At 37.6% G+C, this 24,702-nt stretch overlaps 14 non-coding genes across 14 annotated transcripts; all 14 read left to right on the plus strand.

The window, feature by feature from the left end:
• The first annotated feature begins 878 nt into the window (after positions 1 to 878).
• trnam-cau (transfer RNA methionine (anticodon CAU)) lies at positions 879 to 951 on the plus strand. Its single transcript has one exon. It is a non-coding gene; the product is annotated as a tRNA-Met (tRNA).
• Positions 952 to 4,312: 3,361 nt separating this feature from the next.
• trnam-cau (transfer RNA methionine (anticodon CAU)) lies at positions 4,313 to 4,385 on the plus strand. The gene has a single exon. It is a non-coding gene; the product is annotated as a tRNA-Met (tRNA).
• A 2,799-nt stretch (positions 4,386 to 7,184) lies between these two features.
• On the plus strand, positions 7,185 to 7,257 carry trnam-cau (transfer RNA methionine (anticodon CAU)). Its single transcript has one exon. It is a non-coding gene; the product is annotated as a tRNA-Met (tRNA).
• A 3,535-nt stretch (positions 7,258 to 10,792) lies between these two features.
• trnam-cau (transfer RNA methionine (anticodon CAU)) lies at positions 10,793 to 10,865 on the plus strand. The gene has a single exon. It is a non-coding gene; the product is annotated as a tRNA-Met (tRNA).
• A 2,585-nt stretch (positions 10,866 to 13,450) lies between these two features.
• Positions 13,451 to 13,523, plus strand: trnam-cau (transfer RNA methionine (anticodon CAU)). Its single transcript has one exon. It is a non-coding gene; the product is annotated as a tRNA-Met (tRNA).
• A 2,585-nt stretch (positions 13,524 to 16,108) lies between these two features.
• On the plus strand, positions 16,109 to 16,181 carry trnam-cau (transfer RNA methionine (anticodon CAU)). Its single transcript has one exon. It is a non-coding gene; the product is annotated as a tRNA-Met (tRNA).
• Positions 16,182 to 16,457: 276 nt separating this feature from the next.
• trnam-cau (transfer RNA methionine (anticodon CAU)) lies at positions 16,458 to 16,530 on the plus strand. Its single transcript has one exon. It is a non-coding gene; the product is annotated as a tRNA-Met (tRNA).
• A 734-nt stretch (positions 16,531 to 17,264) lies between these two features.
• trnam-cau (transfer RNA methionine (anticodon CAU)) lies at positions 17,265 to 17,337 on the plus strand. Its single transcript has one exon. It is a non-coding gene; the product is annotated as a tRNA-Met (tRNA).
• Positions 17,338 to 17,613: 276 nt separating this feature from the next.
• trnam-cau (transfer RNA methionine (anticodon CAU)) lies at positions 17,614 to 17,686 on the plus strand. Its single transcript has one exon. It is a non-coding gene; the product is annotated as a tRNA-Met (tRNA).
• Positions 17,687 to 18,878: 1,192 nt separating this feature from the next.
• Positions 18,879 to 18,951, plus strand: trnam-cau (transfer RNA methionine (anticodon CAU)). Its single transcript has one exon. It is a non-coding gene; the product is annotated as a tRNA-Met (tRNA).
• Positions 18,952 to 19,576: 625 nt separating this feature from the next.
• On the plus strand, positions 19,577 to 19,649 carry trnam-cau (transfer RNA methionine (anticodon CAU)). The gene has a single exon. It is a non-coding gene; the product is annotated as a tRNA-Met (tRNA).
• Positions 19,650 to 19,925: 276 nt separating this feature from the next.
• On the plus strand, positions 19,926 to 19,998 carry trnam-cau (transfer RNA methionine (anticodon CAU)). Its single transcript has one exon. It is a non-coding gene; the product is annotated as a tRNA-Met (tRNA).
• Positions 19,999 to 20,732: 734 nt separating this feature from the next.
• trnam-cau (transfer RNA methionine (anticodon CAU)) lies at positions 20,733 to 20,805 on the plus strand. Its single transcript has one exon. It is a non-coding gene; the product is annotated as a tRNA-Met (tRNA).
• Positions 20,806 to 23,981: 3,176 nt separating this feature from the next.
• On the plus strand, positions 23,982 to 24,054 carry trnam-cau (transfer RNA methionine (anticodon CAU)). The gene has a single exon. It is a non-coding gene; the product is annotated as a tRNA-Met (tRNA).
• Positions 24,055 to 24,702: the final 648 nt, after the last annotated feature.

Raw genomic sequence — 24,702 nt, forward strand, 5'->3', positions numbered from 1 at the left:
GGTGGATACCACATCTTAAGGTCCATATCTATATTTTTTACTTTAGAATGAAATCATTGTTTATTTCTCAGGTGTTGTGGACTTTCAGACCATACATTTTGGCACGGTGGTTAGAACGTCACTGTCAAAATCTGAAGGTCGGTATCGATATTTTTTTCTTTTGAATTATTGATAAACTGTTCCTTGTTGGCTCAGTAGGTACTGCGTCAGTCTCATAATCTGAAGGTCGTGAGTTCGATCCTCACACGGGGCAGCAAAGCTTTATGTAAAATTACAGTGTTGGCTGAAGAGGAAGTAAAAATTAATTCTCATTGTTTTTGGACATTCAGACAAGACATACTATTGTCAAGGTGGATACCACATCTTAAGGTCCATATCTATATTTTTTACTTTAGAATGAAATCATTGTTTATTTCTCAGGTGTTGTGGACTTTCAGACCATACATTTTGGCACGGTGGTTAGAACGTCACTGTCAAAATCTGAAGGTCGGTATCGATATTTTTTTCTTTTGAATTATTGATAAACTGTTCCTTGTTGGCTCAGTAGGTACTGCGTCAGTCTCATAATCTGAAGGTCGTGAGTTCGATCCTCACACGGGGCAGCAAAGCTTTATGTAAAATTACAGTGTTGGCTGAAGAGGAAGTAAAAATTAATTCTCATTGTTTTTGGACATTCAGACAAGACATACTATTGTCAAGGTGGATACCACATCTTAAGGTCCATATCTATATTTTTTACTTTAGAATGAAATCATTGTTTATTTCTCAGGTGTTGTGGACTTTCTGACCATACATTTTGGCACGGTGGTTAGAACGTCACTGTCAAAATATGAAGGTCGGTATCGATATTTTTTTCTTTTGAATTGTTGATAAACTGTGCCTCGTTGGCGCAGTAGGTAGCGCGTCAGTCTCATAATCTGAAGGTCGTGAGTTCGATCCTCACACGGGGCAGCTAAGCTTTATGTAAAATTACAGTGTTGGCTGAAGAGGAAGTAAAAATTAATTCTCATTGTTCTTGGACTTTAAGACAATACATACTATTGTCAAGGTGGATACCACATCTTAACGTCCATATCTATATTTTTTGAACTGTGTCTCGTTGGCGCAGTAGGTAGCTCGTCAGTCTCATAATCTGAAGGTTGTGAGTTCGATCCTCACACGGGGCAGCAAAGCATTATGTAAAATTACAGTGTTGGCTGAAGAGGAAGTAAAAATAAATTCTCATTGTTTTTGGACTTTCAGACAAGACATACTATTGTCAAGGTGGATACCACATCTTAAGGTCCATATTTTTATTTTTTACTTTAGAATGAAATCATTGTTTTTTTCTCAGGTGTTGTGGACTTTCAGACCATACATTTTGGCACGGTGGTTAGAACGTCACTGTCAAAATCTGAAGGTTGGTATCGATATTTTTTCTTTTGAATAAGTGATAAACTGTGCCTCGTTGGCGCAATAGGTAGCGCGTCATTTCATAATCTGAAGGTCGTGAGTTCGATCCTCACACGGGGCAGCAAAGCTTTTTGTAAAATTACAGTGTTGGCTGAAGAGGAAGTAAAAATTAATTCTCATTGTTTTTGGACTTTCAGACAAGACATACTATTGTCAAGGTGGATATCACATCTTAAGGTCCATATCTATATTTTTTACTTTAGAATGAAATCATTGTTTATTTCTCAGGTGTTGTGGACTTTCAGACCATACATTTTGGCACGGTGGTTAGAACGTCACTGTCAAAATATGAAGGTCGGTATCGATATTTTTTTCTTTCGAATTACTGCTAGCCTGTGTGTCGTTGGCGCAGTAGGTAGCGCGTCAGTCTCATAATTTGAAGGTAGTGAGTTCGATCCTCACACGGGTCAGTGAAGCTTATTGTAAAATTACAGTGTTGGCTGAAGAGGAAGTAAAAATTAATTCTCATTGTTTTTGGACTTTCAGACAAGACATACTATTGTCAAGGTGGATACCACATCTTAAGGTCCATATCTATATTTTTTACTTTAGAATGAAATCATTGTTTATTTCTCAGGTGTTGTGGACTTTCAGACCATACATTTTGGCACGGTGGTTAGAACGTCACTGTCAAAATCTGAAGGTCGGTATCGATATTTTTTTCATTCGAATTATTGATAAACTGTGCCTCGTTGGCGCAGTAGGTAGCGCGTCAGTCTCATAATCTGAAGGTCGTGAGTTCTATCCTCACACGGGGCAGAAAAGATTTATGTAAAATTACAGTGTTGGCTGAAGAGAAAGTAAAAATTAATTTTCATTGTTTTTGGACTTTCAGACAAGACATACTATTGTCAAGGTGGATACCACATCTTAACGTCCATATCTATATTTTTTAAACTGTGACTCGTTGGCGCAGTAGGTAGCTTGTCAGTCTCTTAATCTGAAGGTCGTGAGTTCGATCCTCACACCGGGCAGCAAAGCTTTATGTAAAATTACAGTGTTGGCTGAAGAGGAAGTAAAAATTAATTCTCATTCTTCTTGGACTTTAAGACAATACATACTATTGTCAAGGTGGATACCACATCTTAACGTCCATATCTATTTTTTTTAAACTGTGTCTCGTTGGCGCAGTAGGTACCTCGTCAGTCTCATAATCTGAAGGTCGTGAGTTCGATCCTCACACGGGGCAGCAAACCTTTATGTAAAATTACAGTGTTGGCTGAAGAGGAAGTAAAAATTAATTCTCATTGTTTTTGGACTTTCAGACAAGACATACTATTGTCAAGGTGGATACCACATCTTAAGGTCCATATCTATATTTTTTACTTTAGAATGAAATCATTGTTTATTTCTCAGGTGTTGTGGACTTTCAGACCATACATTTTGGCACGGTGGTTAGAACGTCACTGTCAAAATCTGAAGGTCGGTATCGATATTTTTTTATTTTGAATTATTGATAAACTGTTCCTTGTTGGCTCAGTAGGTACTGCGTCAGTCTCATAATCTGAAGGTCGTGAGTTCGATCCTCACACGGGGCAGCAAAGCTTTATGTAAAATTACAGTGTTGGCTGAAGAGGAAGTAAAAATTAATTCTCATTGTTTTTGGACATTCAGACAAGACATACTATTGTCAAGGTGGATACCACATCTTAAGGTCCATATCTATATTTTTTACTTTAGAATGAAATCATTGTTTATTTCTCAGGTGTTGTGGACTTTCTGACCATACATTTTGGCACGGTGGTTAGAACGTCACTGTCAAAATATGAAGGTCGGTATCGATATTTTTTTCTTTTGAATTGTTGATAAACTGTGCCTCGTTGGCGCAGTAGGTAGCTCGTCAGTCTCATAATCTGAAGGTTGTGAGTTCGATCCTCACACGGGGCAGCAAAGCATTATGTAAAATTACAGTGTTGGCTGAAGAGGAAGTAAAAATAAATTCTCATTGTTTTTGGACTTTCAGACAAGACATACTATTGTCAAGGTGGATACCACATCTTAAGGTCCATATTTTTATTTTTTACTTTAGAATGAAATCATTGTTTTTTTCTCAGGTGTTGTGGACTTTCAGACCATACATTTTGGCACGGTGGTTAGAACGTCACTGTCAAAATCTGAAGGTTGGTATCGATATTTTTTTCTTTTGAATAAGTGATAAACTGTGCCTCGTTGGCGCAGTAGGTAGCGCGTCATTTCATAATCTGAAGGTCGTGAGTTCGATCCTCACACGGGGCAGCAAAGCTTTTTGTAAAATTACAGTGTTGGCTGAAGAGGAAGTAAAAATTAATTCTCATTGTTTTTGGACTTTCAGACAAGACATACTATTGTCAAGGTGGATATCACATCTTAAGGTCCATATCTATATTTTTTACTTTAGAATGAAATCATTGTTTATTTCTCAGGTGTTGTGGACTTTCAGACCATACATTTTGGCACGGTGGTTAGAACGTCACTGTCAAAATATGAAGGTCGGTATCGATATTTTTTTCTTTCGAATTACTGCTAGCCTGTGCGTCGTTGGCGCAGTAGGTAGCGCGTCAGTCTCATAATTTGAAGGTAGTGAGTTCGATCCTCACACGGGTCAGTGAAGCTTATTGTAAAATTACAGTGTTGGCTGAAGAGGAAGTAAAAATTAATTCTCATTGTTTTTGGACTTTCAGACAAGACATACTATTGTCAAGGTGGATACCACATCTTAAGGTCCATATCTATATTTTTTACTTTAGAATGAAATCATTGTTTATTTCTCAGGTGTTGTGGACTTTCAGACCATACATTTTGGCACGGTGGTTAGAACGTCACTGTCAAAATCTGAAGGTCGGTATCGATATTTTTTTCATTCGAATTATTGATAAACTGTGCCTCGTTGGCGCAGTAGGTAGCGCGTCAGTCTCATAATCTGAAGGTCGTGAGTTCGATCCTCACACGGGGCAGAAAAGATTTATGTAAAATACAGTGTTGGCTGAAGAGAAAGTAAAAATTAATTTTCATTGTTTTTGGACTTTCAGACAAGACATACTATTGTCAAGGTGGATACCACATCTTAACGTCCATATCTATATTTTTTAAACTGTGACTCGTTGGCGCTGTAGGTAGCTTGTCAGTCTCATAATCTGAAGTTCGTGAGTTCGATCCTCACACCGGGCAGCAAAGCTTTATGTAAAATTACAGTGTTGGCTGAAGAGGAAGTAAAAATTAATACTCATTGTTTTTGGACTTTCAGACAAGACATACTATTGTCAAGGTGGATACCACATCTTAAGGTCCATATTTTTATTTTTTACTTTAGAATGAAATCATTGTTTTTTTCTCAGGTGTTGTGGACTTTCAGACCATACATTTTGGCACGGTGGTTAGAACGTCACTGTCAAAATCTGAAGGTCGGTATTTATATTTTTTTCTTTCGAATAAGTGATACACTGTGCCTCGTTGGCGCAGTAGGTAGTGCTTCAGTCTCATAATCTGTAGGTCGTGAGTTCGATCCTCACACGGGGCAGAAAAGCTTTATGTAAAATTACAGTGTTGGCTGAAGAGGAAGTAAAAATTCATTCTCATTGCTTTTGGACTTTCAGACAAGACATACTATTGTCAAGGTGGATACCACATCGTAAGGTCCATATCTATATTTTTTACTTTAGAATGAAATCATTGTTTATTTCTCAGGTGTTGTGGACTTTCAGACCATACATTTTGGCACGGTGGTTAGAACGTCACTGTCAAAATCTGAAGGTTGGTATCGATATTTTTTTCTTTTGAATTATTGATAAACTGTTCCTCGTTGGCGCAGTAGGTAGCGCGTCAGTCTCATAATCTGAAGGTCGTGAGTTCGATCCTCACACGGGGCAGCAAAGCTTTATGTAAAATTACAGTGTTGGCTGAAGAGGAAGTCAAAATTCATTCTCATTGTTTTTGGACTTTCAGACAAGACATACTATTGTCAAGGTGGATACCACATCTTAAGGTCCATATCTATATTTTTTACTTTAGAATGAAATCATTGTTTATTTCTCAGGTGTTGTGGACTTTCAGACCATACATTTTGGCACGGTGGTTAGAACGTCACTGTCAAAATCTGAAGGTCGGTATCGATATTTTTTTCTTTTGAATTATTGATAAACTGTTTCTTGTTGGCTCAGTAGGTACTGCGTCAGTCTCATAATCTGAAGGTCGTGAGTTTGATCCTCACATGGGGCAGCAAAGCTTTATGTAAAATTACAGTGTTGGCTGAAGAGGAAGTAAAAATTAATTCTCATTGTTTTTGGACATTCAGACAATACATACTATTGTCAAGGTGGATACCACATCTTAACGTCCATATCTAGTTTTTTTAAACTGTGCCTCGTTGGCGCAGTAGGTAGCTCGTCAGTCTCATAATCTGAAGGTCGTGAGTTCGATCCTCACACGGGGCAGCAAACCTTTATGTAAAATTACAGTGTTGGCTGAAGAGGAAGTAAAAATTAATTCTCATTGTTTTTGGACTTTCAGACAAGACATACTATTGTCAAGGTGGATACCACATCTTAAGGTCCATATCTATATTTTTTACTTTAGAATGAAATCATTGTTTATTTCTCAGGTGTTGTGGACTTTCAGACCATACATTTTGGCACGGTGGTTAGAACGTCACTGTCAAAATCTGAAGGTCGGTATCGATATTTTTTTCTTTTGAATTATTGATAAACTGTTCCTTGTTGGCTCAGTAGGTACTGCGTCAGTCTCATAATCTGAAGGTCGTGAGTTCGATCCTCACACGGGGCAGCAAAGCTTTATGTAAAATTACAGTGTTGGCTGAAGAGGAAGTAAAAATTAATTCTCATTGTTTTTGGACTTTCAGACAAGACATACTATTGTCAAGGTGGATACCACATCTTAGGGTCCATATCTATATTTTTTACTTTAGAATGAAATCATTGTTTATTTCTCAGGTGTTGTGGACTTTCAGACCATACATTTTGGCACGGTGGTTAGAACGTCACTGTCAAAATCTGAAGGTCGGTATCGATATTTTTTTCTTTTGAATTATTGATAAACTGTTCCTTGTTGGCTCAGTAGGTACTGCGTCAGTCTCATAATCTGAAGGTCGTGAGTTCGATCCTCACACGGGGCAGCAAAGCTTTATGTAAAATTACAGTGTTGGCTGAAGAGGAAGTAAAAATTAATTCTCATTGTTTTTGGACATTCAGACAAGACATACTATTGTCAAGGTGGATACCACATCTTAAGGTCCATATCTATATTTTTTACTTTAGAATGAAATCATTGTTTATTTCTCAGGTGTTGTGGACTTTCAGACCATACATTTTGGCACGGTGGTTAGAACGTCACTGTCAAAATCTGAAGGTCGGTATCGATATTTTTTTCTTTTGAATTATTGATAAACTGTTCCTTGTTGGCTCAGTAGGTACTGCGTCAGTCTCATAATCTGAAGGTCGTGAGTTTGATCCTCACATGGGGCAGCAAAGCTTTATGTAAAATTACAGTGTTGGCTGAAGAGGAAGTAAAAATTAATTCTCATTGTTTTTGGACATTCAGACAAGACATACTATTGTCAAGGTGGATACCACATCTTAAGGTCCATATCTATATTTTTTACTTTAGAATGAAATCATTGTTTATTTCTCAGGTGTTGTGGACTTTCAGACCATACATTTTGGCACGGTGGTTAGAACGTCACTGTCAAAATATGAAGGTCGGTATCGATATTTTTTTCTTTTGAATTATTGATAAACTGTGCCTCGTTGGCGCAGTAGGTAGCGCGTCAGTCTCATAATCTGAAGGTCGTGAGTTCGATCCTCACACGGGGCAGCTAAGCTTTATGTAAAATTACAGTGTTGGCTGAAGAGGAAGTAAAAATTAATTCTCATTCTTCTTGGACTTTAAGACAATACATACTATTGTCAAGGTGGATACCACATCTTAACGTCCATATCTATTTTTTTTAAACTGTGCCTCGTTGGCGCAGTAGGTAGCTCGTCAGTCTCATAATCTGAAGGTCGTGAGTTCGATCCTCACACGGGGCAGCAAACCTTTATGTAAAATTACAGTGTTGGCTGAAGAGGAAGTAAAAATTAATTCTCATTGTTTTTGGACTTTCAGACAAGACATACTATTGTCAAGGTGGATACCACATCTTAAGGTCCATATCTATATTTTTTACTTTAGAGTGAAATCATTGTTTATTTCTCAGGTGTTGTGGACTTTCAGACCATACATTTTGGCACGGTGGTTAGAACGTCACTGTCAAAATCTGAAGGTCGGTATCGATATTTTTTTCTTTTGAATTATTGATAAACTGTTCCTTGTTGGCTCAGTAGGTACTGCGTCAGTCTCATAATCTGAAGGTCGTGAGTTCGATCCTCACACGGGGCAGCAAAGCTTTATGTAAAATTACAGTGTTGGCTGAAGAGGAAGTCAAAATTCATTCTCATTGTTTTTGGACTTTCAGACAAGACATACTATTGTCAAGGTGGATACCACATCTTAACTTCTCACGAGTCACCAACCCTGTTCCGGGAGCACCCCACACCACCCCCCCCACTGAATAGCATAGCTAGCATAGCGTCACAAGTAACTTGTAGCATCTAAATATCATTAAATCACAAGTCCAAGACACCAGATGAAAGATACAGGTCTTGTGAATAAAGCCACCATTTCAGATTTTTAAAATGTTTTACAGGGAAGACACAATATGTAAATCTATTAGCTAACCACGTTAGCAAAGGAGAGGATTTTTTCACTCCCAACAGTTTTTCCCTGCGTCAGTAGCTATCACTATTTCGACTACATAAAAATATGTATAGCCACTAACCAAGAAACAAATTCATAAGATGACAGTCTGATAACATATTTATGGTATAGCATAGTTTTTTTTTGAAAATGTGCATTTTTCAGGTATAAATCACAGTTCTACATTGCAGCTGCAATCTGAAAAGGTGCCGACCCAGCCAGAACAATTACAGAGACCAACGTCATATAACTAATTACTCATTTTAAAACATTTCAGAAAAATACACAGCGTACAGATATTGAAAGCCCAACATCTGGTGAATCCAAACAATATTTCAGATTTATAAAATGTTTTATAACGAAAACAAAATGTAGCGCTAAATTAGCATAGCTATACCAGGCAGATTCGGCTGGGCGCCCACGGCAAGATCACATGCACAACAGATATGATATAACATCGTAAATTGGGTCTTACTATGGCTGATCTTTCATCAGAATGTTGATCAAAATGTCCTTTGTCAAGATGAGTTGTTGGTTCAGTTCAGAGTCGTTCCTTTCCCACTCCATTTAGCACAGGTACCGGTCGAGTGGCACGTATTTCTCAAACGATACTAAAATCTAACAACTGAACACCGCAAAACTCCCTAAAAAAATCAAATAATCTGATTAAACTATATTGAAAAAACATACATTACGATGATCTGGTCACATGTATCAAACAAAATTCGACACGGAGATAATAATGGCCGCACAACAGAAGAAATACGTAGCTCCAATTTCCATCCCATGGAGAACCGGAAGTTGTTGGTCATGCCAAAGATTTTGCTCTCATTTCACGTCAGTCCCAGATAGACAAGAAATTTTTCCTCTGACGTCCTCTAGACACACAGAGGAAGACGAATGCAGTGTGTTTCGGGTCATAGGGGGCATGACCATATATAGGCAGAGCTTTGAAGCCAGCATAAACATCTTGATTTTATGTTCTTGGTCATGGAAAGTGCTGTGAAATGACTTCTGCATCACTCAGAGACAGAATTGAAACGTTTTTAGAAACTGGAGATTGTTTTCTTTCCAACGGTATTATTTATATGCATATAGTAAGAGCAATAATTAAATAAGAGGCAGTTTAATCTGTTGAGCAATTTATGCTAATGCGAAAACAGCACCCCCTGTATTGACAAGAAGTGTTAAGGTCCATATCTATATTTTTTACTTTAGAATGAAATCATTGTTTATTTCTCAGGTGTTGTGGACTTTCAGACCATACATTTTGGCACGGTGGTTAGAACGTCACTGTCAAAATCTGAAGGTCGGTATCGATATTTTTTTCTTTTGAATTATTGATAAACTGTTTCTTGTTGGCTCAGTAGGTACTGCGTCAGTCTCATAATCTGAAGGTCGTGAGTTTGATCCTCACATGGGGCAGCAAAGCTTTATGTAAAATTACAGTGTTGGCTGAAGAGGAAGTAAAAATTAATTCTCATTGTTTTTGGACATTCAGACAATACATACTATTGTCAAGGTGGATACCACATCTTAACGTCCATATCTATTTTTTTTAAACTGTGCCTCGTTGGCGCAGTAGGTAGCTCGTCAGTCTCATAATCTGAAGGTCGTGAGTTCGATTCTCACACGGGGCAGCAAACCTTTATGTAAAATTACAGTGTTGGCTGAAGAGGAAGTAAAAATTAATTCTCATTGTTTTTGGACTTTCAGACAAGACATACTATTGTCAAGGTGGATACCACATCTTAAGGTCCATATCTATATTTTTTACTTTAGAATGAAATCATTGTTTATTTCTCAGGTGTTGTGGACTTTCAGACCATACATTTTGGCACGGTGGTTAGAACGTCACTGTCAAAATCTGAAGGTCGGTATCGATATTTTTTTCTTTTGAATTATTGATAAACTGTTCCTTGTTGGCTCAGTAGGTAGTGCGTCAGTCTCATAATCTGAAGGTCGTGAGTTCGATCCTCACACGGGGCAGCAAAGCTTTATGTAAAATTACAGTGTTGGCTGAAGAGGAAGTAAAAATTAATTCTCATTGTTTTTGGACATTCAGACAAGACATACTATTGTCAAGGTGGATACCACATCTTAAGGTCCATATCTATATTTTTTACTTTAGAATGAAATCATTGTTTATTTCTCAGGTGTTGTGGACTTTCAGACCATACATTTTGGCACGGTGGTTAGAACGTCACTGTCAAAATCTGAAGGTCGGTATCGATATTTTTTTCTTTTGAATTATTGATAAACTGTTCCTTGTTGGCTCAGTAGGTACTGCGTCAGTCTCATAATCTGAAGTTCGTGAGTTTGATCCTCACATGGGGCAGCAAAGCTTTATGTAAAATTACAGTGTTGGCTGAAGAGGAAGTAAAAATTAATTCTCATTGTTTTTGGACATTCAGACAAGACATACTATTGTCAAGGTGGATACCACATCTTAAGGTCCATATCTATATTTTTTACTTTAGAATGAAATCATTGTTTATTTCTCAGGTGTTGTGGACTTTCAGACCATACATTTTGGCACGGTGGTTAGAACGTCACTGTCAAAATATGAAGGTCGGTATCGATATTTTTTTCTTTTGAATTATTGATAAACTGTGCCTCGTTGGCGCAGTAGGTAGCGCGTCAGTCTCATAATCTGAAGGTCGTGAGTTCGATCCTCACACGGGGCAGCTAAGCTTTATGTAAAATTACAGTGTTGGCTGAAGAGGAAGTAAAAATTAATTCTCATTCTTCTTGGACTTTAAGACAATACATACTATTGTCAAGGTGGATACCACATCTTAACGTCCATATCTATTTTTTTTAAACTGTGCCTCGTTGGCGCAGTAGGTAGCTCGTCAGTCTCATAATCTGAAGGTCGTGAGTTCGATCCTCACACGGGGCAGCAAACCTTTATGTAAAATTACAGTGTTGGCTGAAGAGGAAGTAAAAATTAATTCTCATTGTTTTTGGACTTTCAGACAAGACATACTATTGTCAAGGTGGATACCACATCTTAAGGTCCATATCTATATTTTTTACTTTAGAGTGAAATCATTGTTTATTTCTCAGGTGTTGTGGACTTTCAGACCATACATTTTGGCACGGTGGTTAGAACGTCACTGTCAAAATCTGAAGGTCGGTATCGATATTTTTTTCTTTTGAATTATTGATAAACTGTTCCTTGTTGGCTCAGTAGGTACTGCGTCAGTCTCATAATCTGAAGGTCGTGAGTTCGATCCTCACACGGGGCAACAAAGCTTTATGTAAAATTACAGTGTTGGCTGAAGAGGAAGTAAAAATTAATTCTCATTGTTTTTGGACATTCAGACAAGACATACTATTGTCAAGGTGGATACCACATCTTAAGGTCCATATCTATATTTTTTACTTTAGAATGAAATCATTGTTTATTTCTCAGGTGTTGTGGACTTTCAGACCATACATTTTGGCACGGTGGTTAGAACGTCACTGTCAAAATCTGAAGGTCGGTATCGATATTTTTTTCTTTTGAATTATTGATAAACTGTTCCTTGTTGGCTCAGTAGGTACTGCGTCAGTCTCATAATCTGAAGGTCGTGAGTTCGATCCTCACATGGGGCAGCAAAGCTTTATGTAAAATTACAGTGTTGGCTGAAGAGGAAGTAAAAATTAATTCTCATTGTTTTTGGACATTCAGACAAGACATACTATTGTCAAGGTGGATACCACATCTTAAGGTCCATATCTATATTTTTTACTTTAGAATGAAATCATTGTTTATTTCTCAGGTGTTGTGGACTTTCAGACCATACATTTTGGCACGGTGGTTAGAACGTCACTGTCAAAATCTGAAGGTCGGTATCGATATTTTTTTCTTTTGAATTATTGATAAACTGTTCCTTGTTGGCTCAGTAGGTACTGCGTCAGTCTCATAATCTGAAGGTCGTGAGTTCGATCCTCACACGGGGCAGCAAAGCTTTATGTAAAATTACAGTGTTGGCTGAAGAGGAAGTAAAAATTAATTCTCATTGTTTTTGGACATTCAGACAAGACATACTATTGTCAAGGTGGATACCACATCTTAAGGTCCATATCTATATTTTTTACTTTAGAATGAAATCATTGTTTATTTCTCAGGTGTTGTGGACTTTCAGACCATACATTTTGGCACGGTGGTTAGAACGTCACTGTCAAAATATGAAGGTCGGTATCGATATTTTTTTCTTTTGAATTATTGATAAACTGTGCCTCGTTGGCGCAGTAGGTAGCGCGTCAGTCTCATACTCTGAAGGTCGTGAGTTCGATCCTCACACGGGGCAGAAAAGCTTTATGTAAAATTACAGTGTTGGCTGAAGAGGAAGTAAAAATTAATACTCATTGTTCTTTGACTTTCAGACAAGACATACTATTGCCAAGGTGGATACCACATCTTAAGGTCCATATTTTTAATTTTTACTTTAGAATGAAATCATTGTTTTTTTCTCAGGTGTTGTGGACTTTCAGACCATACATTTTGGCACGGTGGTTAGAACGTCACTGTCAAAATCTGAAGGTCGGTATTTATATATTTTTCTTTCGAATATTTGATACACTGTGCCTCGTTGGCGCATTAGGTAGCGCGTCAGTCTCATAATCTGTAGGTCGTGAGTTCGATCCTCACACGGGGCAGAAAAGCTTTATGTAAAACTACAGTGTTTGCTGAAGAGGAAGTAAAAATTCCTTCTCATTGCTTTTGGACTTTCAGACAAGACATACTATTGTCAAGGTGGATACCACATCTTAAGGTCCATATCTATATTTTTTACTTTAGAATGAAATCATTGTTTATTTCTCAGGTGTTGTGGACTTTCAGACCATACATTTTGGCACGGTGGTTAGAACGTCACTGTCAAAATCTGAAGGTCGGTATCGATATTTTTTTCTTTTGAATTATTGATAAACTGTTCCTTGTTGGCTCAGTAGGTACTGCGTCAGTCTCATAATCTGAAGTTCGTGAGTTTGATCCTCACATGGGGCAGCAAAGCTTTATGTAAAATTACAGTGTTGGCTGAAGAGGAAGTAAAAATTAATTCTCATTGTTTTTGGACATTCAGACAAGACATACTATTGTCAAGGTGGATACCACATCTTAAGGTCCATATCTATATTTTTTACTTTAGAATGAAATCATTGTTTATTTCTCAGGTGTTGTGGACTTTCAGACCATACATTTTGGCACGGTGGTTAGAACGTCACTGTCAAAATATGAAGGTCGGTATCGATATTTTTTTCTTTTGAATTATTGATAAACTGTGCCTCGTTGGCGCAGTAGGTAGCGCGTCAGTCTCATAATCTGAAGGTCGTGAGTTCGATCCTCACACGGGGCAGCTAAGCTTTATGTAAAATTACAGTGTTGGCTGAAGAGGAAGTAAAAATTAATTCTCATTCTTCTTGGACTTTAAGACAATACATACTATTGTCAAGGTGGATACCACATCTTAACGTCCATATCTATTTTTTTTAAACTGTGCCTCGTTGGCGCAGTAGGTAGCTCGTCAGTCTCATAATCTGAAGGTCGTGAGTTCGATCCTCACACGGGGCAGCAAACCTTTATGTAAAATTACAGTGTTGGCTGAAGAGGAAGTAAAAATTAATTCTCATTGTTTTTGGACTTTCAGACAAGACATACTATTGTCAAGGTGGATACCACATCTTAAGGTCCATATCTATATTTTTTACTTTAGAGTGAAATCATTGTTTATTTCTCAGGTGTTGTGGACTTTCAGACCATACATTTTGGCACGGTGGTTAGAACGTCACTGTCAAAATCTGAAGGTCGGTATCGATATTTTTTTCTTTTGAATTATTGATAAACTGTTCCTTGTTGGCTCAGTAGGTACTGCGTCAGTCTCATAATCTGAAGGTCGTGAGTTCGATCCTCACACGGGGCAACAAAGCTTTATGTAAAATTACAGTGTTGGCTGAAGAGGAAGTAAAAATTAATTCTCATTGTTTTTGGACATTCAGACAAGACATACTATTGTCAAGGTGGATACCACATCTTAAGGTCCATATCTATATTTTTTACTTTAGAATGAAATCATTGTTTATTTCTCAGGTGTTGTGGACTTTCAGACCATACATTTTGGCACGGTGGTTAGAACGTCACTGTCAAAATCTGAAGGTCGGTATCGATATTTTTTTCTTTTGAATTATTGATAAACTGTTCCTTGTTGGCTCAGTAGGTACTGCGTCAGTCTCATAATCTGAAGGTCGTGAGTTCGATCCTCACATGGGGCAGCAAAGCTTTATGTAAAATTACAGTGTTGGCTGAAGAGGAAGTAAAAATTAATTCTCATTGTTTTTGGACATTCAGACAAGACATACTATTGTCAAGGTGGATACCACATCTTAAGGTCCATATCTATATTTTTTACTTTAGAATGAAATCATTGTTTATTTCTCAGGTGTTGTGGACTTTCAGACCATACATTTTGGCACGGTGGTTAGAACGTCACTGTCAAAATCTGAAGGTCGGTATCGATATTTTTTTCTTTTGAATTATTGATAAACTGTTCCTTGTTGGCTCAGTAGGTACTGCGTCAGTCTCATAATCTGAAGGTCGTGAGTTCGATCCTCACACGGGGCAGCAAAGCTTTATGTAAAATTACAGTGTTGGCTGAAGAGGAAGTAAAAATTAATTCTCATTGTTTTTGGACATTCAGACAAGACATACTATTGTCAAGGTGGATACCACATCTTAAGGTCCATATCTATATTTTTTACTTTAGAATGAAATCATTGTTTATTTCTCAGGTGTTGTGGACTTTCAGACCATACATTTTGGCACGGTGGTTAGAACGTCACTGTCAAAATATGAAGGTCGGTATCGATATTTTTTTCTTTTGAATTATTGATAAACTGTGCCTCGTTGGCGCAGTAGGTAGCGCGTCAGTCTCATACTCTGAAGGTCGTGAGTTCGATCCTCACACGGGGCAGAAAAGCTTTATGTAAAATTACAGTGTTGGCTGAAGAGGAAGTAAAAATTAATACTCATTGTTCTTTGACTTTCAGACAAGACATACTATTGCCAAGGTGGATACCACATCTTAAGGTCCATATTTTTAATTTTTACTTTAGAATGAAATCATTGTTTTTTTCTCAGGTGTTGTGGACTTTCAGACCATACATTTTGGCACGGTGGTTAGAACGTCACTGTCAAAATCTGAAGGTCGGTATTTATATATTTTTCTTTCGAATATTTGATACACTGTGCCTCGTTGGCGCATTAGGTAGCGCGTCAGTCTCATAATCTGTAGGTCGTGAGTTCGATCCTCACACGGGGCAGAAAAGCTTTATGTAAAACTACAGTGTTTGCTGAAGAGGAAGTAAAAATTCATTCTCATTGCTTTTGGACTTTCAGACAAGACATACTATTGTCAAGGTGGATACCACATCGTAAGGTCCATATCTATATTTTTTACTTTAGAATGAAATCATTGTTTATTTCTCAGGTGTTGTGGACTTTCAGACCATACATTTTGGCACGGTGGTTAGAACGTCACTGTCAAAATCTGAAGGTCGGTATCGATATTTTTTTCTTTTGAATTAGTGATAAACTGTGACTCGTTGGCGCAGTAGGTAGCGCGTCAGTCTCATTATCCGAAGGTCGTGATTTCGATCCTCACACGGGGCAGCAAAGCTTTTTGTAAAATTACAGTGTTGGCTGAAGAGGAAGTAAAAATTAATTCTCATTGTTTTTGGACATTCAGACAAGACATACTATTGTCAAGGTGGATACCACATCTTAAGGTCCATATCTATATTTTTTACTTTAGAATGAAATCATTGTTTATTTCTCAGGTGTTGTGGACTTTCAGACCATACATTTTGGCACGGTGGTTAGAACGTCACTGTCAAAATATGAAGGTCGGTATCGATATTTTTTTCTTTTGAATTATTGATAAACTGTGCCTCGTTGGCGCAGTAGGTAGCGCGTCAGTCTCATAATCTGAAGGTCGTGAGTTCGATCCTCACACGGGGCAGGAAAGCTTATTGTAAAATTACAGTGTTGGCTGAAGAGGAAGTAAAAATTAATTATCATTGTTTTTGGACTTTCAGACAAGACATACTTATGTCAAGGTGGATACCACATCTTATGGTCCATATCTATATTTTTTACTTTAGAATGAAATCATTGTTTATTTCTCAGGTGTTGTGGACTTTCAGACCATACATTTTGGCACGGTGGTTAGAACGTCACTGTCAAAATATGAAGGTCGGTATCGATATTTTTTTCTTTCGAATTATTGAAAACATGTGCCTCGTTGGCGCAGTAGGTAGCGCGTCAGTCTCATAATCTGAAGGTCGTGAGTTCGATCCTCACACGGGGCAGGAAAGATTTATGTAAAATTACAGTGTTGGCTGAAGAGGAAGTAAAAATTAATTCTCATTGTTTTTGGACTTTCAGACAAGACATACTATTGTCAAGGTGGATACCACATCTTAAGGTCCATATCTATATTTTTTACTTTAGAGTGAAATCATTGTTTTTTTTCTCAGGTGTTGTGGACTTTCAGACAAGACATACTATTGTCAAGGTGGATACCACATCTTAAGGTCCATATCTATATTTTTTACTTTAGAATGAAATCATTGTTTATTTCTCAGGTGTTGTGGACTTTCAGACCATACATTTTGGCACGGTGGTTAGAACGTCACTGTCGAAATATGAAGGTCGGTATCGATATTTTTTTCTTTCGAATTATTGATAAACTGTGCCTCGTTGGCGCAGTAGGTAGCGCGTCAGTCTCATACTCTGAAGGTCGTGAGTTCGATCCTCACACGGGGCAGAAAAGCTTTATGTAAAATTACAGTGTTGGCTGAAGAGGAAGTAAAAATTAATACTCATTGTTCTTTGACTTTCAGACAAGACATACTATTGCCAAGGTGGATACCACATCTTAAGGTCCATATTTTTATTTTTTACTTTAGAATGAAATCATTGTTTATTTCTCAGGTGTTGTGGACTTTCAGACCATACATTTTGGCACGGTGGTTAGAACGTCACTGTCAAAATCTGAAGGTCGGTATCGATATTTTTTTCTTTCGAATTTTTGATAACCTGTGCCTCGTTGGCGCAGTAGGTAGCGCGTCAGTCTCATAATCTGAAGGTCGTGAGTTCGATCCTCACACGGGGCAGTAAAGCTTATTGTAAAATTACAGTGTTGGCTGAAGAGGAAGTAAAAATTAATTATCATTGTTTTTGGACTTTCAGACAAGACATACTATTGTCAAGGTGGATACCACATCTTATGGTCCATATCTATATTTTTTACTTTAGAATGAAATCATTGTTTATTTCTCAGGTGTTGTGGACTTTCAGACCATACATTTTGGCACGGTGGTTAGAACGTCACTGTCAAAATATGAAGGTCGGTATCGATATTTTTTTCTTTCGAATTATTGAAAAACTGTGCCTCGTTGGCGCAGTAGGTAGCGCGTCAGTCTCATAATCTGAAGGTCGTGAGTTCGATCCTCACACGGGGCAGGAAAGATTTATGTAAAATTACAGTGTTGGCTGAAGAGGAAGTAAAAATTAATTCTCATTGTTTTTGGACTTTCAGACAAGACATACTATTGTCAAGGTGGATACCACATCTTAAGGTCCATATCTATATTTTTTACTTTAGAGTGAAATCATTGTTTTTTTTCTCAGGTGTTGTGGACTTTCAGACAAGACATACTATTGTCAAGGTGGATACCACATCTTAAGGTCCATATCTATATTTTTTACTTTAGAATGAAATCATTGTTTATTTCTCAGGTGTTGTGGACTTTCAGACCATACATTTTGGCACGGTGGTTAGAACGTCACTGTCAAAATATGAAGGTCGGTATCGATATTTTTTTCTTTCGAATTATTGATAAACTGTGCCTCGTTGGCGCAGTAGGTAGTGCGTCAGTCTCATACTCTGAAGGTCGTGAGTTCGATCCTCACACGGGGCAGGAAAGATTTATGTAAAATTACAGTGTTGGCTGAAGAGGAAGTAAAAATTAATTCTCATTGTTTTTGGACTTTCAGACAAGACATACTATTGTCAAGGTGGATACCACATCTTAAGGTCCATATCTATATTTTTTACTTTAGAGTGAAATCATTGTTTTTTTTCTCAGGTGTTGTGGACTTTCAGACAAGACATACTATTGTCAAGGTGGATACCACATCTTAAGGTCCATATCTATATTTTTTACTTTAGAATGAAATCATTGTTTATTTCTCAGGTGTTGTGGACTTTCAGACCATACATTTTGGCACGGTGGTTAGAACGTCACTGTCAAAATATGAAGGTCGGTATCGATATTTTTTTCTTTCGAATTATTGATAAACTGTGCCTCGTTGGCGCAGTAGGTAGCGCGTCAGTCTCATACTCTGAAGGTCGTGAGTTCGATCCTCACACGGGGCAGAAAAGCTTTATGTAAAATTACAGTGTTGGCTGAAGAGGAAGTAAAAATTAATACTCATTGTTCTTTGACTTTCAGACAAGACATACTATTGCCAAGGTGGATACCACATCTTAAGGTCCATATTTTTATTTTTTACTTTAGAATGAAATCATTGTTTTTTTCTCAGGTGTTGTGGACTTTCAGACCATACATTTTGGCACGGTGGTTAGAACGTCACTGTCAAAATCTGAAGGTCGGTATCGATATTTTTTTCTTTCGAATTTTTGATAACCTGTGCCTCGTTGGCGCAGTAGGTAGCGCGTCAGTCTCATAATCTGAAGGTCGTGAGTTCGATCCTCACACGGGGCAGTAAAGGTTATTGTAAAATTACAGTGTTGGCTGAAGAGGAAGTAAAAATTAATTATCATTGTTTTTGGACTTTCAGACAAGACATACTATTGTCAAGGTGGATACCACATCTTATGGTCCATATCTATATTTTTTACTTTAGAATGAAATCATTGTTTATTTCTCAGGTGTTGTGGACTTTCAGACCATACATTTTGGCACGGTGGTTAGAACGTCACTGTCAAAATATGAAGGTCGGTATCGATATTTTTTTCTTTCGAATTATTGAAAAACTGTGCCTCGTTGGCGCAGTAGGTAGCGCGTCAGTCTCATAATCTGAAGGTCGTGAGTTTGATCCTCACACGGGGCAGGAAAGATTTATGTAAAATTACAGTGTTGGCTGAAGAGGAAGTAAAAATTAATACTCATTGTTCTTTGACTTTCAGACAAGACATACTATTGCCAAGGTGGATACCACATCTTAAGGTCCATATTTTTATTTTTTACTTTAGAATGAAATCATTGTTTTTTTCTCAGGTGTTGTGGACTTTCAGACCATACATTTTGGCACGGTGGTTAGAACGTCACTGTCAAAATCTGAAGGTCGGTATTTATATTTTTTTCTTTCGAATATTTGATACACTGTGCCTCGTTGGCGCAGTAGGTAGCGCGTCAGTCTCATAATCTGAAGGTCGTGAGTTCGATCCTCACACGGGGCAGTAAAGCTTATTGAAAAATTACAGTGTTGGCTGAAGAGGAAGTAAAAATTAATTGTCATTGTTTTTGGACTTTCAGACAAGACATACTATTGTCAAGGTGGATACCACATCTTATGGTCCATATCTATATTTTTTACTTTAGAATGAAATCCTTGTTTATTTCTCAGGTGTTGTGGACTTTCAGACCATACATTTTGGCACGGTGGTTAGAACGTCACTGTCAAAATATGAAGGTCGGTATCGATATTTTTTTCTTTCGAATTATTGAAAAATTGTGCCTCGTTGGCGCAGTAGGTAGCGCGTCAGTCTCATAATCTGAAGGTCGTGAGTTCGATCCTCACACGGGGCAGGAAAGATATATGTAAAATTACAGTGTTGGCTGAAGAGGAAGTAAAAATTAATACTCATTGTTTTTGGACTTTCAGACAAGACATACTATTGTCAAGGTGGATACCACATCTTAAGGTCCATATCTATATTTTTTACTTTAGAGTGAAATCATTGTTTTTTTTCTCAGGTGTTGTGGACTTTCAGACAAGACATACTATTGTCAAGGTGGATACCACATCTTAAGGTCCATATCTATATTTTTTACTTTAGAATGAAATCATTGTTTATTTCTCAGGTGTTGTGGACTTTCAGACCATACATTTTGGCACGGTGGTTAGAACGTCACTGTCAAAATATGAAGGTCGGTATTTATATTTTTTTCTTTCGAATATTTGATACACTGTGCCTAGTTGGCGCATTAGGTAGCGCGTCAGTCTCATAATCTGTAGGTCGTGAGTTCGATCCTCACACGGGGCAGCAAAGCTTTATGTAAAATTACAGTGTTGGCTGAAGAGGAAGTAAAAATTAATACTCATTGTTCTTTGACTTTCAGACAAGACATACTATTGCCAAGGTGGATACCACATCTTAAGGTCCATATTTTTATTTTTTACTTTAGAATGAAATCATTGTTTTTTTCTCAGGTGTTGTGGACTTTCAGACCATACATTTTGGCACGGTGGTTAGAACGTCACTGTCAAAATCTGAAGGTCGGTATTTATATTTTTTTCTTTCGAATATTTGATACACTGTGCCTCGTTGGCGCAGTAGGTAGCGCGTCAGTCTCATAATCTGAAGGTCGTGAGTTCGATCCTCACACGGGGCAGTAAAGCTTATTGTAAAATTACAGTGTTGGCTGAAGAGGAAGTAAAAATTAATTATCATTGTTTTTGGACTTTCAGACAAGACATACTATTGCCAAGGTGGATACCACATCTTAAGGTCCATATTTTTATTTTTTACTTTAGAGTGAAATCATTGTTTTTTTTCTCAGGTGTTGTGGACTTTCAGACAAGACATACTATTGTCAAGGTGGATACCACATCTTAAGGTCCATATCTATATTTTTTACTTTAGAATGAAATCATTGTTTATTTCTCAGGTGTTGTGGACTTTCAGACCATACATTTTGGCACGGTGGTTAGAACGTCACTGTCAAAATATGAAGGTCGGTATCGATATTTTTTTCTTTAGAATTATTGATAAACTGTGCCTCGTTGGCGCAGTAGGTAGTGCGTCAGTCTCATACTCTGAAGGTCGTGAGTTCGATCCTCACACGGGGCAGAAAAGCTTTATGTAAAATTACAGTGTTGGCTGAAGAGGAAGTAAAAATTAATACTCATTGTTCTTTGACTTTCAGACAAGACATACTATTGCCAAGGTGGATACCACATCTTAAGGTCCATATTTTTATTTTTTACTTTAGAATGAAATCATTGTTTTTTTCTCAGGTGTTGTGGACTTTCAGACCATACATTTTGGCACGGTGGTTAGAACGTCACTGTCAAAATCTGAAGGTCGGTATTTATTTTTTTTTCTTTCGAATATTTGATACACTGTGCCTAGTTGGCGCATTAGGTAGCGCGTCAGTCTCATAATCTGTAGGTCGTGAGTTCGATCCTCACACGGGGCAGCAAAGCTTTATGTAAAATTACAGTGTTGGCTGAAGAGGAAGTAAAAATTAATACTCATTGTTCTTTGACTTTCAGACAAGACATACTATTGCCAAGGTGGATACCACATCTTAAGGTCCATATTTTTATTTTTTACTTTAGAATGAAATCATTGTTTTTTTCTCAGGTGTTGTGGACTTTCAGACCATACATTTTGGCACGGTGGTTAGAACGTCACTGTCAAAATCTGAAGGTCGGTATCGATATTTTTTTCTTTTGAATTAGCGATAAACTGTGACTCGTTGGCGCAGTAGGTAGCGCGTCAGTCTCATAATCTGAAGGTCGTGATTTCGATCCTCACACGGGGCAGCAAAGCTTTTTGTAAAATTACAGTGTTGGCTGAAGAGGAAGTAAAAATTAATTCTCATTGTTTTTGGACATTCAGACAAGACATACTATTGTCAAGGTGGATACCACATCTTAAGGTCCATATCTATATTTTTTACTTTAGAATGAAATCATTGTTTATTTCTCAGGTGTTGTGGACTTTCAGACCATACATTTTGGCACGGTGGTTAGAACGTCACTGTCAAAATCTGAAGGTCGGTATCGATATTTCTTTCTTTTGAATTATTGATAAACTGTTCCTTGTTGGCTCAGTAGGTACTGCGTCAGTCTCATAATCTGAAGGTCGTGAGTTCGATCCTCACACGGGGCAGCAAAGCTTTATGTAAAATTACAGTGTTGGCTGAAGAGGAAGTAAAAATTAATTCTCATTGTTTTTGGACATTCAGACAAGACATACTATTGTCAAGGTGGATACCACATCTTAAGGTCCATATCTATATTTTTTACTTTAGAATGAAATCATTGTTTATTTCTCAGGTGTTGTGGACTTTCAGACCATACATTTTGGCACGGTGGTTAGAACGTCACTGTCAAAATCTGAAGGTCGGTATCGATATTTTTTTCTTTTGAATTATTGTTAAACTGTGCCTCGTTGGTGCAGTAGGTAGCGCGTCAGTCTCATAATCTGAAGGTCGTGAGTTCGATCCTCACACGGGGCTGCTAAGCTTTATGTAAAATTACAGTGTTGGCTGAAGAGGAAGTAAAAATTAATTCTCATTGTTCTTGGACTTTAAGACAATACATACTATTGTCAAGGTGGATACCACATCGTAAGGTCCATATCTATATTTTTTACTTTAGAATGAAATCATTGTTTATTTCTCAGGTGTTGTGGACTTTCAGGCCATACATTTGGCACGGTGGTTAGAACGTCACTGTCAAAATCTGAAGGTCGGTATCGATATTTTTTTATTTCGAATTATTGATACACTGTGCCTCGTTGGTGCAGTAGGTAGTGCGTCAGTCTCATAATCTGAAGGTCGTGAGTTCCATCCTCACACGGGTTAGCAAAGCTTTATGTAAAATTACAGTGTTGGCTGAAGAGGAAGTAAAAATTAATACTCATTGTTCTTTGACTTTCAGACAAGACATACTATTGCCAAGGTGGATACCACATCTTAAGGTCCATATTTTTATTTTTTACTTTAGAATGAAATCATTGTTTTTTTCTCAGGTGTTGTGGACTTTCAGACCATACATTTTGGCACGGTGGTTAGAACGTCACTGTCAAAATCTGAAGGTCGGTATTTATATTTTTTTCTTTCGAATATTTGATACACTGTGCCTCGTTGGCGCATTAGGTAGCGCGTCAGTCTCATAATCTGTAGGTCGTGAGTTCGATCCTCACACGGGGCAGAAAAGCTTTATGTAAAATTACATTGTTGGCTGAAGAGGAAGTAAAAATTCATTCTCATTGCTTTTGGACTTTCAGACAAGACATACTATTGTCAAGGTGGATACCACATCTTAAGGTCCATATCTATATTTTTTACTTTAGAATGAAATCATTGTTTATTTCTCAGGTGTTGTGGACTTTCAGACCATACATTTTGGCACGGTGGTTAGAACGTCACTGTCAAAATCTGAAGGTCGGTATCGATATTTTTTTCTTTTGAATTAGTGATAAACTGTGACTCGTTGGCGCAGTAGGTAGCGCGTCAGTCTCATAATCTGAAGGTCGTGAGTTCGATCCTCACACGGGGCAGCAAGGCTTTTTGTGAAATTACAGTGTTGGCTGAAGAGGAAGTAAAAATTCATTCTCATTGTTTTTGGACATTCAGACAAGACATACTATTGTCAAGGTGGATACCACATCTTAAGGTCCATATCTATATTTTTTACTTTAGAATGAAATCATTGTTTATTTCTCAGGTGTTGTGGACTTTCAGACCATACATTTTGGCACGGTGGTTAGAACGTCACTGTCAAAATATGAAGGTCGGTATCGATATTTTTTTCTTTTGAATTATTGATAAACTGTGCCTCGTTGGCGCAGTAGGTAGCGCGTCAGTCTCATAATCTGAAGGTCGTGAGTTCGATCCTCACACGGGGCAGGAAAGCTTTATGTAAAATTACAGTGTTGGCTGAAGAGGAAGTAAAACTTAATTCTGATTGTTTCTGGACATTCAGACAAGACATACTATTGTCAAGGTGGATACCACATCTTAAGGTCCATAACTATTTTTTTACTTTAGAATGAAATCATTGTTTATTTCTCAGGTGTTGTGGACTTTCAGACCATACATTTTGGCACGGTGGTTAGAACGTCACTGTCAAAATCTGAAGGTCGGTATTTATATTTTTTTCTTTCGAATATTTGATACACTGTGCCTCGTTGGCGCATTAGGTAACGCGTCAGTCTCATAATCTGTAGGTCGTGAGTTCGATCCTCACACGGGGCAGAAAAGCTTTATGTAAAATTACATTGTTGGCTGAAGAGGAAGTAAAAATTCATTCTCATTGCTTTTGGACTTTCAGACAAGACATACTATTGTCAAGGTGGATACCACATCTTAAGGTCCATATCTATATTTTTTACTTTAGAATGAAATCATTGTTTATTTCTCAGGTGTTGTGGACTTTCAGACCATACATTTTGGCACGGTGGTTAGAACGTCACTGTCAAAATCTGAAGGTCGGTATCGATATTTTTTTCTTTTGAATTAGTGATAAACTGTGACTCGTTGGCGCAGTAGGTAGTG

This window comes from Salvelinus alpinus, chromosome 2, assembly GCF_045679555.1.
Source record: "Salvelinus alpinus chromosome 2, SLU_Salpinus.1, whole genome shotgun sequence".
Classification (NCBI taxonomy): domain Eukaryota; kingdom Metazoa; phylum Chordata; class Actinopteri; order Salmoniformes; family Salmonidae; genus Salvelinus; species Salvelinus alpinus.